The 15461-nt window shown below is 50.0% G+C and overlaps 1 non-coding gene across 1 annotated transcript; it reads left to right on the top strand.

Annotated features, from left to right (window-relative positions):
- Positions 1-14683: 14683 nt before the first annotated feature.
- On the top strand, positions 14684-14818 carry LOC146821484 (U4 spliceosomal RNA). The gene has a single exon (XR_014964976.1). It is a non-coding gene; the product is annotated as a U4 spliceosomal RNA (small nuclear RNA).
- Positions 14819-15461: the final 643 nt, after the last annotated feature.

Below are 15461 nucleotides of genomic sequence, written 5' to 3'. Positions count from 1 at the left end.
GCGACAACCAGCAAATGTCACTGTTGCAAGTCTTATATGCAATAAAAAAAATATTTTTTAAAGAAAAGAGGATGAGCAAAGCGGAGCACCCATGAGCATTGAGCAGAAGGTCCAGGCCTATCTGGATGACCCAACAGAGGTCTACTTTGATCAAAACCCATTGCTGTATTGGTATGGGAAAAGGCACCAATGGCCAGTGCTCAGCAGGCTGCCGATAAACTATCTGGCCTGCCCTGTAGTAAGTATCTCTTCTGAGCGTGTTTTCAGAGCTGCTGGTGCTGTTATGACAGTGAGAAGGACCAGTCTCTCACCCCAAAACGTAGAGAGGTTAACCATGATCAAAATGAATCAGCACTTTATACCACCGGATTATACCATACCTGAAGTAGCACAGTGGGAAGATGATGACAGCGACTCAGGTCATGGAATTAGTGTGTTAGATAAGCCTGGGCAAAGCACTACGCTACGCTCGCGTAGTTTGCGAAGTTCGCGCTACTTCGCACTACGCGAACTGCATGTAGCACAGTGCGAACACGCGTAGGGTAGTGTTGCGTAGTGCTGTGGTCATTTTTTGCTTGCTCGCGGTCCTCAACGTCAAGTTGGTGACCGCGAGCAAGCGAAATGACATCCCGGCGAGACTTTTTCCTTGTTTGCGATCAGCAACATCAAGTTGGCGATCGCGAGCATGGAAAATAAACCTTCCGGCGAGATTCCCAACGCGAGGAGGTCAGGTTTCTCATTGCGAGTGGTCGTGTATGCTCACGACCGCTCGCGATGAAAAACTTCCAGTTCGCGTTGAGAAAGCTGCCGCTCGAGTAAAAATCTACTCGAGCAGCAGAAAACTACAGCTCGCACTGTGCAAGATGCCATTTTAAATGATTGCACAGTGCCGGTTGCTTGTCCGCACTGTGCAATCATTGAAAACGACATCTGGCACAGTGCGAACAAGGTACTACGCAGTTCGCGAAGTGCTACGCGTAGCTCGTGTAGTGCGAACTGCACTTTGCGTAGCTTCGCGAAGTGCTACTTTGCGAACAACGCCCAGGATTAGTGTTAGATGACCTACTTCCGGGTGAACCACCAGAGTTTGAGAATGAGCTCTATTTCCCTGCCAACTAGGCTTTTGAGTTACTTTCCTTCTTGGTTTGACGCCCCCAAAAATGCCCCCAAAAAGATAAAGCTAAGCAATATTATTTACTTTTATTATTCGTGTGTCATTGTCTTTCTGATTGAATCACAACAAATCCATCACCACCATCTTACTCTTTTATTGCCGGATTGGAGTTGCAACTGTGTGCAGTCAGTGAAGAAGTAAGTCTTCTCCTCTGAGTCCTGCTCCTGACTTACTCCTGAGTCGCCCTAAATCCATTTCCCTTAAGCCAGACATTGGAAGAAGAATAGTACAACAAATGTGAAATGTGTGCATGCCTCGTCGAGTCCCTCCAATGAACCTGACTATATCTATCCTCCTTTCCAAGCCTGGAGGGATTTCCCCGGAAGAACAGATAAATGATGGCATGCTTTGCACACTGACTGTGAGTAATTGGTGTTTGTGTTGTTGTGCATAATGTCTACTAGTATTTACACACAAAAAAGTGACTCAAGTCAATGTTTCCCTTCTTGTACTATTGCAGGCCGATCCATTGCATTTTTGATTCTGAACACACTCGGGACACTACAGAGTTAGACACCATGATGACCATACCATTCTCGCAGTCAGTCAATAGGATCGGAGATGATTGATTGAATAAAAGCGAAGATTTTCTTCTGCTCTAAGTATATATACCTCACTTTAGCCCACACTTGCAATATTAAATTGCCCACCCATGCACAGTATTCTATATCCAATTTTTTCGCAAGAAGAACATAAATAATCCATCATAATAATATAATTGGTTGCCAGCATCAAGTCATAATCACTCATCATCCTAGTTCTAGCACTAAAGGTTACGAAGGCGCTTATTTGCTTTATCATCATAGCTAGAGTCGACTTCAGGTTTACTTTAGCATTGGTTTCTTGTTTGGCAGTCTTCTTGTGTACTGTACCTGTACTACTCATTCCAGAGTCTCCCTCAGGTGACTGACTGTCTCGTTTTCTTTTTTTGCAAATAATGCTGCTGTCAATGTCTACTACTACTATTACCACCACCATGGCACCTTGGGAAACCAAACTACCACCATGCCGCCATTGCTTCGCCTAAGTATGAATACACATCAATCACAGGTAAGAGAAGAAGTTTGGGGGAGGCATAATTAATAATATGGAAATTAATTTGTTAATTCACACACCCACATCCTTCAGAGTCCTTAGGTGTTTTAGTTGCATACTGCATAGACTAGGAGGAGTGACTGACAGTACTAGTAGACAAGTCACAAGTGAGGGTACCACATCTATCTGTTGGTGTGTTACACTATCGGCAGATTATTATTTTTTTTTTTTTTTTTATTTTTTTTGGAAAACCTTTATTTAAAAATCAGGACACAGCTATTCAGCCGACAGCCCGGAGGTTCGGCAGCATCGATGATTAGAAACAGTGATGCGTCCCCAGTAAAGTACAAAGAGAAGTGCAAAGGTTCAATTTTAAACAAACATAAAAAGCACAGCAAACCCCAGCAAGGCAAGAACACTAAAAAACCCATGGTGAGAGCCCCGAGGGGAGGCCAGACCCCACTCATCTACCAGTTACAAGATAGTGTAAGGAGGAAGAGGGGGGACAGCAGAGGCCCAAATAATTCACAAATCAGTCTGTGCTGGAAAGAAGGTCAGGGGGAAAGCTGTTCCTCGGGCGGTTCCAGATCAGGGGCAAGACATATTCCCCCCCTGTATTGATTCCACCGCCCCCAGATGGCGTGCCACTTCCGGGGGCGGCCTCTAGAGCAGTAGACTGTCTTCTCCCTAAACATGCTCCAGTCCATGTTCTCTTTCCACGCAGTCAGTGTGGGGGGCCCCGAGGAGCCCCACAAGCGCGCGATATCCCTCTTAGCGACCATGTTACCCAGTGTCACCCATTGGGTCCGCGCTTCATCGAGGTCAGTGGGCCCCCAGATATTCAGGAGACAGCACCGCGCCTCCGGTTGCAGAGCAATGCCTGTCACCTCCCCCATTACTGCATGGACTCCCCTCCAGAATTCCACAATGACACCGCACTCCCAAATGATGTGCAGGAAAGTACCCACCATACCACACCCCCTCCTGCACAGGCCGTCCTCCGAGAACCCCATGTGGACCAGCCTTGGCCCCGTCACATACACTCGGTGCAGTATTTTAAGCTGCACCAGCCTCAGGCGCGACGGGATCGCGACCTCCTTAGGGGAAGAAACAGCTGACTGCCAATCCTCATCATCTAACTCGAGGCCATCACTAGTCCACTGGTCCCTCAGCCCCAGAAGCATGTCCGCCCGGACGTTTATAAGTTTCTTATATATGAGCGAGATCGTGCTTTCGGGCATGTGGCCATCAAGGACCCGGTCTTCCAAGGGAGAGGACTCAGGCACCTTCTCACCCTCCACGAGGACTGATCGGAGGGCGTGGCGCATCTGAATGTATCTGAAATACTCAGAGGGCCCCAGCTCATACTCAGTCTGCAACTCCTCAAAGGACTTCACCCTCCCCTTATGCAGCACATCACCCACCCTGGAGATGCCAATCAGGTCCCACTTATCAAAACCTTTTGAATGCCAAAGCCTTCCCAATCTCTCCGATTCAAACAACGGGGTAGCGAGGGTGAGCTTATCCTTCCAGCCCAGCGAGTCAGTTGCCATCTTCCACACCCGCACTGCCACAGCGGTGGGCCCCGTGAGGGACGAGTCTAGGGATCACGAGTACAACGCCCTGTAATAGTTACCACCACGCAGCAACCACCTGTCCATGGCATACCCAGGGCTGAGAGCAGGGCCATAAAGCCCATGATTGATCGCGCTCAGCTGTGTGGCCCAATAGTACCGACGGATATCTGGGAGCGCAATGCCCCCGTCGTACCATGGAAGCGTCAGCTTTGCAATAGCAATTCGCGGCCGCCCATCCCACAGCAACGTCCGTTGGAGGCCTTCGACCTCCCGAAAGTATTTGGCCGGCACCCAATCCAAGGTATTCTGTAAGGCGTAGAGAAAGCGGGGGAGAGACATCATTTTGAACAGGGCCGCACGCCCAACGAGGGAGAGCGGCAGCCTCCGCCAACCTTCAACATCGCGCCTCAGGCGTGCAAGGGGGGGGAGCAGATTCTTCTCATAGCGCACCGCCGAGTCCATGGAGATAAAGATCCCCAAGTACACGAAACCCTGCTGGGCGATCTGTATCGAACATGTTCTAGGGATCGGTGGAACCTCGCCACTAAGAACATACAAGTACGATTTGCTCCAATTGATGACGAGACCCGAGTTCCTACCAAAAGATGTGAGTACGTCACAGACCACTATAAGTGACTTCTTGGGTGAGGCAAGATACAACAGGATATCATCGGCATAGAGCGAAATACGGTCCTCGTGTTCAGGCGACCACCGAAGGCCCCGTATATCCGGGTGCCAACGTATCCACGCAGCCAGCGGCTCAAGGGCGAGGGCGAACAACAGAGGCGACAGGGGGCAACCCTGTCGAGTACCCCTTCCGAGCTGAAACGGAGTCGACGCCCGACCATTCACCACAACACTAGCTAGCGGCCCCTCGTACAGCAACCTCACCCAGCTCACAAAACCGCTGCCAAAACCGAACTTGGCCAGCACGGCCCACAAGTATGCCCACTCCACCGTGTCAAAGGCCATCGTGGCATCAAGAGACGCCACAATAGCCGGTTCACGCAACGTGCCCGCCCTGGCGATTACGCCATGAAGACGCCTAAGATTCAGCGCTGTGTTTCGGTGCGGGATGAAGCCGGATTGATCCGGGTGGACTAAGTCGCCAAGTACCCTAATCAAACGGGTCGCCAGGAGTTTAGCCAGAATTTTCGGCTCCGCGTTAAGAAGTGAAATAGGCCGATATGAGGCGCACTTATCGCGGGGTTTACCCTCTTTGTGTATGACCACAATCGACGCCAGTCGCTGATCCAACGGGAGGGCCCCACCCCCCCGCACCTCCAAAAACATGGCGCGCAGGTGAGGGGTGACCCTATCTGGGAACAGCTTGTACAGGTCGATCGGCAAGCCGTTCGGTCCCGAAGCCTTACCCGAGTTTAACGCGCGGATAGCCCCCGCCACCTCGTCGACCGTTATGTCACCATCCAGATCGTCCCTATCTATAGCAGAGAGGCAAGGCAACTCGATATCACGGAGGAGGTCACACGAGTCCTCGGTTGGTCTATCCGACGCAGAGGCATAAACCTTACAGAAATAGTCCGAGAAGCTCTTTACAATCCCCTCAGGTTCCACAATCGCCTCTCCCCTCTCTCCCGTCAACTCTGGCACCACTCTATTGACCCGTTCTTTTTTGTCCAGCCACGCCAGGAGTTTCCCTGCCTTATCACCAACATCATACAGTCGGCCCTGCTGTTCCCTACTGAGGGTCTTAGCGGCGTTCGTCACCAGGTCTTTATACTCAGTTTGCTTCAAACAAAGCTCATGCAGTGAGGACTCTGTAACCTCCTCCTCCATCGCTCCCTCCAGAGCCGCGATCTCCTCCTCCACCTGCAGAATCTCACCATCTCTACGCCTCTTTGCAGCCACTACTAGGGAGAGGGCCTCCCCCCGCAGCACGGTCTTAAAAGCTTCCCACAGCGACACTGCCGAGTCAACGGTTCCCTGATTGTCCTTGAAAACATTTTCTACCTTCTTTACCAGGGCGCTGCGCATCTTGGGGTTTCGGAAATACCAAGGGTTGATAGGGGCCACCCTTCCTCCTCCCTCCCGACCTAGATCCAGCCGGATCCACACTGGCGAGTGGTCAGATATACCGCGCGCCATGTGCCTCGCCTCGGATACCAACGAGGCATGCGCGGCCAGAGTGAGCAAGTAATCAATCCTGGAGAGGCTACCATGTGCCCCGGAGTGGAACGTGTACTGGCTCTGTGTGGGGTGCCGGAGCCGCCAGCAGTCTATCAGACCAAGCGTGTCTAGGAAGTCTGGAAGCCATTTCTGAGCCCCCCCTGTGTCTCTGGGCGGGTGTCTATCCAGCAGGCCGGAGCAAACAGCGTTGAAATCCCCTCCCACCACAAGCATTCCCCCCGGGAGATCCAGCAGGGCCCTACCCAGATCTGCAAAAGTGGAGGCCTGCAGGGCAGGCGGGACATAAACCGAAACTAAAACCACAGTCCGTCCTTCCCACCGCCCCGCCACCGCCACAAACCTCCCCCTATCATCAACAATGGTGGAGTCCACCTCAAATGGCAACGAAGCTCTAACTAGGATGCCCACACCCCTGGACCCAGATGAGAATCCTGAATGTGCAATGAATTTATACCCCTTCCTATTCAGGGCATAGCACGTATTTCCTATAAGATGCGTCTCCTGCAGCAGGGCAACATCCGGCATTGATCGTTTCAAAAATTGCAAAACAATCCCCCGCTTAATGCGATCCCCCAACCCATTAACATTCCAGCTTATAACACTTAAGCCCCTACCCCCCATCCTCAAATGAAAAGAGGCCCACCCCACACCCGAGGAGCCACCATGGAACAGCCCTGGATATAAGCATCATGCCTTGCAGAAATAAACCCCCCAACAACAACCCCAAAATCCCCAAAACTCCCCCCACCCTGCACCCCTGCTGCAGCTTACAAAGCCCCCCCAACTTGCAGTGTGCCTGTCACCCTACAAAAACAAAAAGTCTACAAAAAGTACCCTAAGGGAGGAAAAGAGCAACCCTCGTCCTCCCGCAACCCTCCACAGTTACTGCACTCTATGCAAGTCTTCAAGTATAGTCAAATCAAGTCAGACCGGCCCGAGATGTCAGCCCTGCCCATCCCGGCCACTGTCTCCATCCTCGGCTGTGTCGTCCCCCGTCCGTCGCCGGGGCAAAGCGTCCAGCCATTCGTCGGCCATAACAGGAGAGTCAAAAAAGAATGTCCGATCGTCGTGCACCACCCGCAGTCTGGCAGGGAAGAGCATGGCATACTTCAGGTCTCTTTCCCGGAGCCGCCGCTTCACCCCCAGAAAGCCCTGTCTCTGCCTCTGCACCTGCTGGGTGAAGTCCGGATAGAAATTCACCGACGCGTTCTGGAAGGGGACCGGGCCCGTCACCCTCGATGCTTGCAGAATAGCGTCCCGATCTCGAAAGTGAAAGAGCCGGGCCACGATCGGCCTCGGCGGGGCACCCGCCTTAGGCCTCCCGCCCGGCACTCTATGGGCCCTTTCCACCGCAAAGAACTTCCCAAGGCCCTTGGGCTTCAGATGGTTGAGGACCAGGTCTTCAACAAGCAGGTCAACCGAAGCCTCATCCGAGGACTCCGGGACCCCGATAACGCGCACATTGTTGCGCCTGGCCCGGCTCTCAAAGTCCTCCAGCCGGCGGGCGACGAGATCACTCTCGGACCTCAGCTTACGAACCTCGGTCTGCAGTTCCGTAACATCATCAGTGAGGCCCGTGGTCTTGAGGTCCAAGTTCTTAACCCGTTCATTCGTTTTGCCCAAGTCCGCACGGATCAGGTTGACATCCACCAAAATGGCATCCACCTTATGCGCCAGGGCCTCAAACTGCCTCCCAATCGAAGTCTGCATCCCCTCGAGCGCGCCCATGACATCCTGCAGGGAGAGCTCCGGGGCCACAGGCGAGTCCTCCTTCTGGGCATCCGGCACCTGGCTCGATCCACTCGGTGATCCCTTTTGCAGAGCATATCGGTCCATGCTGTTGACTTGGGTGTAGGTTCCCCGCCTGGTAGACTTAGGCTTCTGCCGATCCCCTTCTGCTTTGCCCGACATGGTTGACTCCAAGCAGGTCGGTTCAGTTAAGACGGGTCCCTCTCAAGGAGAGGAATGAGGAGTGATCAGTTCTACCGTGGACCGCCAGAGTAGCCTACAGAGCGTCCCCGGGGTAATAAAGCCAGCCAGAGCTCTCCAGTAGCAGGGCTGCCAAAGGGAGCGAAATCGAAAGTGAAAGTGCGGGGACCTCCGTCCGGCAGTTCACACCTTGCCTGGCCGTTGTTGTTCAACTAGGAGTCGGGCATCCAGCCAACTCTAGCCCCTGGCTTCCCCGGGAGATAGGCCGCAGTCTTCCGCCAGGTGTAAGTCCGGTTCCCGGTGGACGATCCGACCGCGGGTAGCATCAATCGGCTCCCTGACCAATCATCTACACGATGCCATGCATGCAGACAGGATTAGAGACAGGATAGTCGACGGAGGGCGCGAGGGTCTCGGGAGCCCTAAGCTCACGCGGCCATCTTGGTCAAGCACTAGGCTCCTCCTCTGCAGATTATTTTAATCAAAAACTGTCTGTGGCCCTGCTGCAGCAAAGGAAACTGTGTGAAGTGAAAGATTAACTCCCCCACAAAACAATCACATCATGTGTGAACTATAAATGATGTATTCCCCTAACAAATAAACTAATGAAAAAAATCCACAACACCTGACCCACTCCTCTCCCTAGCCCCAACCAATGTCCATAAAAGTCAAATTTTCATTGTCCATAAACCCCAACTTTTCCCCAACATCCAATTCCCACCCACCAAAAAAAAAGACTAAAAAAGGGGCAAGGTGAAGGAGGTCTAGCGGCGGGCTCGGCGAATCTTGTTACTCTCCAGGGCCTTTACCTGCTCTTCTACGTGCGCCATCCAGAGGAGAATTCAGCTCTAAAATGCCTTACAGTTGCATGCACAAGGGTGGGCAGCAATGTTCAAAGAAGTGCGGCGGGCAGCTACCAGACCATGGCGCTGAACTACTGGAGGCACTGGGGTGGCCTGGCTGGGGCCAGGGGCATCGGAGGAGGCTGCAGCTGCAGCTGCTGCTGCCTCCTCCTCCTCCGCCAGAACCATCAGCTGCCGATATTCAGTACGGATGGCCTCCAGCTTCCGTTGCCGGGCCACACCTGCTAACTCATTCCTGGTTGGTGGTCTGGGTTTGGAAGGAGTAGCTAAATCAAGAAAGAAAAAAGACAATTGTAACCAATACTCTAACCAAAACAGTAAAACAAAATTAATTATTCACATAATTACAGTGGCACAGTAGCACTAGCAAGCACAGTACATAACATTTGTGGTATCCTCCCACTTCCTCGGCCTCTAACATTTGTGGGAGTTTCAGGCATTACTACTAGGCACTATGGAGTAGACAAGTCTTCTTCTACTCTCTCTCTTGTTTAGCTAAATTAAACTTGTAGGCATGCCAGCTCAGTGAGCTTGCACCCTAGACAGAAATACTCGTATTGCAGACTCACGTTATTTTTATTTATTACTGTCTGCAGGTGGGGCAGCTGCAGTCTACAACTACACAATTATCCTATTTTTCTATTATGGCTATACTCTGTTGCATCAATGGCAACTGCTCAATTTCACTTTCACCCTGACTACTACAACAAGGCAGATGATATCTGATCTGAATGATTGTATATGGGATGACGTGAGATACTATTGATTGATTGTGTAACCATGCAGCCGATAGGCCACCCATGGCAGGCTGACATGGTCGAAAATGACATAGGTAGATAGGTGATCGCGGATTCGGAGGAAGGCGATTGATAATGGGTGGGAATGGGTACATACATACACAATATATATGCTGTGCTTGCAAACTACTGTGAATCTAGGGAGTATTCTGAAATACAACCTTGAATCAAAAACCTTGAAACAAAAACGTCTCTTCCCAGTGATTTTTTCATTTATCATTGCATTGCTCTTCACCCTTGACTTTGCTACTCTGGCATGGTTTATTTTTCTTTTACATTGTCTTCATCCAGTGACAGTCTCCGCCTATCCTATGATTGAATACCATCCAGGCACCCATCCATTCAAAGTAAACATGGCTATCATTTTTCTTAATCTCTCAACAAACCTTTCACCAACAACATATATTTGTAATTTTTCTTTTAAAAAACCGTCCATGCGCCCTTCCTTGCTTGCCTTTGAATTTCACCCATCAAACCCCCAGAGGAATCCTATCCCCCATACAGTTCCACCCAACCAGGCAGGCATCCTTTTGTTCAACTTTCACCCATCCTTCAACCAACCATGCATCCGATTCCTATCAGCCACCTATGCATTCCACGCATTCTTCTCTGCCAGTCATACATTAGATGTCACCCGTCCTTCCTCCTTCCATCCTTCTTTCCCTTTTCATTCAACCCATCCATCAAGGTTGTCTGACTCTAAGTATTCTTCATAAAACATTCCCAGCTGAGTTGAAGTCAGATAGAAGAGGCAATTAGTTACTCAACTCTTGCCACTAATGCTGTTACTAATGCTAAGTATAGGGTGTCTTCTTCAACCGTTGTTCACAACAACTGAGTCTCTCTCAACAGTACAGAGTACACCCTTGCAGCGAGTATGTATTGTCAATAAGTAAGGAATATAACTTACCACTGGCCGCCACTGCTGCTGGCTCCCCCACCTCTGCAGCTGCCGCATCTGCTCCCTCCTGGCTGGCATCGCCTGCCCTGCCGCTGGCCCCGGCACTGGTGGTCAGTACACCTGGAAAAAACATTACACATTTTTTAGATGCCATATACGACCCCTCTATTTATTTATTTTCAGTAGCAAGTTAGAAAATACAATACGTACATACACCACACACATCACTAGTACAAATCGGGTACTAGAGTAGAGTAGACAGCAGTAGTATGTCCTATCCTATCAAAAATAGTAAAATATCTGGTTGGGCATTTTATTGGTGGTAATTTTCGAAAAGCATCTCAAGAAGAGGACAACCCAAAGGACCGGACTCAGTGGCTAGGGCTATTGGTGAATCTGAGTTTTAACATTTTTTTAAAAGAAAAAGAGTGGCCAACTGGGCAAGCTACATACAGACTAATAGTAGTCAGTACAGAGTTATATTGATGTAAAAAAAACAGACACTAGAAATATAATAACTAAGTAGGTAGGTCATACAGGGATAAGAAGAATTTAGAAACAGATAGATCGAAGAAGATTTGGTAAAAAGTAGAATTAGGTAACAGAAATAATAGTTCGGAAAAAATCAGGTGCAGTTAAAGTTAGGGAAATATAATTATTAATATTAACAACAGCAACAGGAGGACTTACTGGAGCCAGCAGCTGAGCCCTCTGTAGACCAGCGATCCTGGCCCTGGGAGGCATCTCCAGCTCCCACCTCAGACCCCGTCATCTTCTTCTTGTCCCTCAATGCTGACCATGTAAGACATAATAAAGAGATAACAATTGATTGGTGTGAAACAGATAATAAATATTTTTTTAAATGCTCTAAAAATAATTTTGACAGGAAACGACAATTTCAATAAAATCGGCCTATCTAATCTGATCGACTAGTAGTATCAGAGACCGTCTAGCTATTTTATTCAATAATCCAGTGTTCCATTCTGATTCCAGGATTCAAACCTAAGTACCACCTAGCCCGCCTATTCCAAAGACATTGAAATTAATTTCCAAAAATTATATTTGCATCTTCTAAGTTCCGTTCTCATTCGCAATCATCAATTAATCAAGCCTTTTTGTCTGTTCAATTGTTCACCATGTCTGCTTTTCCATTTATTTTAGTCCTCAAAAATACATAGATGGACACATGTATATTGCATACACCAAATCGTTGGTTGGTTGCTGCTGATGTGCTGATGAGTTGCTATATCATTAACTCACTAGCAAACTACAAAAGGTTCTACTAAGGACTGGAGTCAGCAGCATGTGACGGAGGAAGCGTCACGCGGACCTAAAAAAAATGACCAACTAATACTAAGTAACTAACTATAATAACTGCCTACTTACCACCACTTTCTGCCAGTACAAAGGTATCTCTAGCATTACCTAAGTTAAGTTCCTTAACCTCTCTTACATAAAATCGGCCCAAGTGAGCGCAAAGTTGCAAACAAGTAAGATTAGTAGTTCCGAGCACCTGTCTAGAGAAATAACAATCACATATTATAAGATTTTAAAACGTAACTTACCTGCATGTAAGCAGCAGCAGCATACTTGCTATTTGGGAAAAAAATAATATTCGCAATAACACAGAACACACAATAGTAATATAAATATAATTAGCTACTCACCAAGCCCCATGACCTCAACACCTAGCAGGTCCAGCAGGTCCTGCTCCGGGCTAAGGATGTCGGACTGGTTGTGGGTGCACCGGACCTCGGGGCAGGGAAACACTGCCTGGCGCATCCTCACCGACAGGCAGTGAGGCTCCTGGGTCCCATAGTCAGAACCAGGCCTTCTGCCTGATGCCAAGGATAAGGGGAGGTGGCGCTGCATGAAGAAAACTAGGGCAGCCACTTCCACCTCTGAGAACAAGGCCCGGCATGCACCCCTTCCAGGCACTGTCTCCCGCAAGGAAGGTGGCTCCTGGTCGCACTACCCTTAGCCATGGTTTTGAGAAGAGTGCGGGGGTACGGAAAAGAAAATGTAGAAGTGAAAAATAAAGTCAGGAGAAGAAGTAAATAAAAGCAAGTAATAGAAAAACAGTACAGAAAAACGCAGTAAAAGTTAAAAATAAACACAAAATTTACACTTAGGAAGAGAGAGGGATAAATAATAAATAAAAAAGATGCGAAAAAAGTCTTAGAAACAAAGGAACGAAAAGATTTCACAGGATTCAAAAACAGGACCCAGAATCATACAAAGAGTAGAAAACAAGTAGGCCGTGCCCATTTGCGACCGCGTGGTGAAGTTTGTGCCATATTTTTCCCAAACACGCAATCCGCGTTGCCGAATGTCAGACACGTCTCACAAACATGCGGAACAAGCAACTCCACATGCTCACAGAACTCCGCGTAGCGTTGCTGAGTTTTGTTTACCACTTCACAGAGTTTTGTGTAGCAAACATGCGGAACAAGCAACTCCACATGCTCACTGAACTCCGCGTAGCGTTGCTGAGTTTTGTTTACCACTTCACAGAGTTTCGTGTAGCACAGCTATGCGAACTACGCCCGGGCTTAATCGGTTCTCTGTATTTAGGTAAAGTGATCTATCATTAAAAAAGGGTAATCCCATTCTTGTTATAATATGTTATCTCAAAGCTAACATTGCCCATTCATGTTAATTAAAACTCTCACCCGTATCTGGTGCCACTGTCTAGTTACCGCTTGTCATTTCCCACTCATAGAATGAATCCAATTATTATTCTCAAATCGTCTGCAAACCTATTCAAACCTGTGAATGGATATGACGCGCTATAATTCCAACATAGTCTATGGCATCCTGCTCACCAATCAAACATGAATTCAAACTCGACAAACTCAACACCCACCTGTAAGTGAGTACGCTTCCGATGTATGATGTCTCACGGCTATGCTGTCCGTGTTCACTCCCCTGGAAGCATATATTACCTCCTCGTTAGTCTTCCTTGCCACATGACTAACACAGTGAGCTTCAGCTCCACACCAGAACCCTCCAAAGCAAAAAGGTCAGCATCCCATGCCTCCCATCCCTTCCCAATATGGCCGACCCATTACACCCATGACCCCTATAAGAGGCGGGCCGGCCGAACCCATCAGCCTGTTTTTTTTGTTCTGCGCACGTCTCTCCAGATGCGTCAGGTAAGTGGTGCCTGCTGTAGCAGGTACGTGGGTCTCAGGTTGGAGGTCCTGCTCTAGCGGACCCTAGGAGCTTGGACTCTGTTTGTCTTCCCCCTGCTTATGGCCCCCGGTATGTTTGCTTTTGCATTGGATTTGGGTGACTCCTCCTTCCAGCCGGTTAGGCTCTGCTTTAGCGAGCCGTGGGTTTTTCAAGGGGGTGGGGATGCGTGGGGGCGGTTTATGCTTTTCGTGCCCTTTTCTGTGTTTCCCTGGGCTTTTCCCACTCAAGTTTAGGGGTGTTTGTATGGCTGCGTGCCTTCTGTGCCTCGCTGTGACTCCCCCCTTTCGGCATGTTTTTGGGTCCTGTTCCGGGTCCCATTGTACTTTTTTCCGGATTCCCGTTGATTCCGCCGCCCGCCTTTCCTTGACGTGCGGGCGGCGGCCGTGGGCGTTGTCCGTGTGTGGGTTTGTTTGCATGCTCATTTGAGTGCTGCTCTGCCTACCTACTTGTTCCTCCCCCGGGTCTCTGGTTCGGGCGGGGGATTCTCTTTACCGAGCCGCGATTGCGGCATTGTAGGGGGCGGGCGGCGGCTCTGCGAGCTGCCAGCGGGGGCTTCCACCTGTCGACCTCTGTCATGGCGCGGAAAGCAGAGTGCAACTGTCTGTGAATATACGCGCGTCCCACACATTGGTGTTAGTCGGTTTATGGACTGGCATTTCAAACGCTTTCTAAGTGTATGCTTCGAAAAATGTTTTATGCCGCTGCCGCCCGCTTTCCCGTCCGGCTTACCTGCCTTCTGGCGGATCCTCCTTCCGGATTGTGCTCCCCATGCCGTTTCTGTTACGGGGCTAGGTGGCTGCGTTTCCGGTGCGCTGTTGGTTCTTCCTGTTTCCCGCTCTGGGCCGACTCGTTGTCCCGGGGGCGGGGTTTGGGTTGTCCCGCACTAGCTCTCCCTGGTGGTTTCTCACGCCTTCTTCACGGGGGGGGTGGCTGGTGTCCGCCGGGTGCTTAAGCTCAATGGTACGTCTTGTGCTTTGGTTGTGACCAATCTCACCGGACTAGGGTTCGGTTCCCGCATTTCCTTCATGTGTCTTGCGTATGCTTGTTTTCCACCTCTTCCTTACATTATTGTGCAGTGGCAGTGTCGTGGCCTGTGAGGTTTTTCCGATGTGCGATTATTGCTATTTTGAAGTCTTTTCCCCATTCCCCGCTGTGTCAACTTGTGGAATCGTTGATATGGGCAATTTTGTAGTCTGACTGCTTGCTTCTTTCTGGTGTATAGGCGCTGGCGTTTCCTTCGGTTCGGTCTGTACAGTGTCGCGGTGGCCTATTGGTTTCGCTCCTAGACACCAGGAGCTATAGCTCAATGGTGAGTCTTGTGCCTCTGGTTATCAAGGCTCTCACAGGACAAGGGTTCGAGTCCTGCACACGCTGTCACAGTGACATAAGTTGGCAATATTTCAGACTCTTCTTTACTGTGTATGCGACGTAGTCGCCAGTTCGGATCCCGGGGGCCGCTTGGCCCTTCATCCTTCTGTGGTGGGTGAGTTGTAGCCTTTGCTTTATTCTCCTCCTGGGGCTTCTCGGTTTCCGTGGCTTTGCTTCGCTCTCTCCCTTGCGGGGGTGCTGGGTCAGTGGTTGTTCGGTCCTGATCGTCCTTCCTGCATGGTTGCTGGTTCGCGTGTTCTGTACTGGTGGTTGGGGGTGCTGGCTGGGTGCTCTACTCTTCCTCCTCCTGTTCTGTGTTGCCCTCTCTTGGCTGCTGTGCCATGCGGGTCTTGTCGCCCCGTTGGGTGCGTTGTTGTATTCCGTTGGCCTGGTGGCTTGGTGGTCTGTTGCGTCTGCTTTGGGCGCCTATGCCTTGCTCCGACTCTGTCTCTATGGCCGTGTGGGGGTGGGATG

The sequence above is a fragment of the Triturus cristatus genome, chromosome 6 (genome assembly GCF_964204655.1).
Source record: "Triturus cristatus chromosome 6, aTriCri1.1, whole genome shotgun sequence".
NCBI classification, from domain to species: Eukaryota; Metazoa; Chordata; class Amphibia; order Caudata; family Salamandridae; genus Triturus; species Triturus cristatus.
Note: the sequence above shows the minus strand (reverse complement) of the source record. Positions and strands in the feature narration are given on the sequence as shown.